Raw genomic sequence first — 1,439 nt, 5'->3', positions numbered from 1 at the left:
TAGTATTCCATTGTGTAGATGTACCACTATCTTTTAATTCAGTCATCTCCTGGTGGGCACTTAGGCTGTTTCCAAATCTTAGCTATTATAAATTGTGCTGCTATGAACATAAGGGTGCATATATCCTTTATGACTGGTGTTTCTGTTTTCTTGGGATATATTCCTAGAAATGGGATTACTGGGTCAAATGAAGTTTCATTTTTAATTTTTTGAGAAAATGCCATACTATTTTCCACAGTGGCTTCACCAGTCTGCATTCTAACCTGCAGTGCAAGAGGGTTCCTTTTTCTCCACATCCTCTCCAGCACTTGTCATTTGTTGATTTATTGATGATAGCCATTCTGACAGGTGTGAGATGGTACCACATTGTTGTTTTTATTTGCATCTTTCAGATGATTAGTAACTTTGAGCATGTTTTCATATCTATCTTGGCCTTCTGTATGTCCTCTTTCGAAAAGTGTCTATTAGGTCCTTTGCCCATTTTTTATTGGATTGTTTATCTTCCTTTTGTTAACTTGTAAGAGTTCCCTATAAATTTTGGAGATTAAACCCTTATCAGAGATCACATTGGCAAATATGTTCTCTCATGCAGTGGGCTTTTTTGTTGTTTTGTTGATGTTTTCTTTGGCTGTGCAGAAGCTTTTTATTTTGATGTAGTCCCATTTGTTTATTTTCTCCTTAGTTTCAATTGTCCTAGGAGCTGTATTGACAAAGATGTTGTTACGACAAATGTCTGCTATTTTGCTGCCTACAGCTTCTTCTAAGATTTTTATGGTTTCCCATCTTATGTTTAAGTCCTTTATCCATTTTGAGTTTATTTTTTGTGTATAGTGTCTATTGGTGGTCTAAAAATATGGAATGCTGCACAAATTTGTGTGTCATCCTTGCACAAGGGCCATGCTAATCTTCTCTGTATCATTCCAATTTTAGTATATGTGCTGCCGAAGGGAGCACTGGATGACACCTTCTATGAACACAATCTTAAAATATGACTCACTCTTACTGAATATAAACTGCAATTGAAGAACAAAATTTAAAGTTCTTTCGAGTGATTTGAATATAAGAAATATGACTCACTCTTACTCTTGGTAGCATACTCTCATTTGACCTATTTTAATCCTCCTAATTCATTTGAAACCTGACATCATATCTACTTCACTTTGAGTAGTATAATAGAATTTAGCTAAAAGCAATACAAACCTGATGTGATTAGAATATTTTAAAAAACATTCTAATAAAGAAAATAGTCAAATAGCAGAATTGTCAAAGATGCTCAGTAATAGTACAATCTGAGTTTTTAGGATTCTAGGACAGTTTATGTGACATGGGTTCTTAACGTGGAGTACAATCATCCCATGAAACTTCAGGAAAAATTATGTACTCACTTGCTCTATAAGATCTGCCCAGGTCATGTCTTCTCTTCCAATTCTAAATCATTC

The sequence above is a fragment of the Myotis brandtii genome, unplaced genomic scaffold (genome assembly GCF_000412655.1).
Source record: "Myotis brandtii unplaced genomic scaffold, ASM41265v1 scaffold305, whole genome shotgun sequence".
Taxonomy (NCBI): domain Eukaryota; kingdom Metazoa; phylum Chordata; class Mammalia; order Chiroptera; family Vespertilionidae; genus Myotis; species Myotis brandtii.
Note: the sequence above shows the minus strand (reverse complement) of the source record.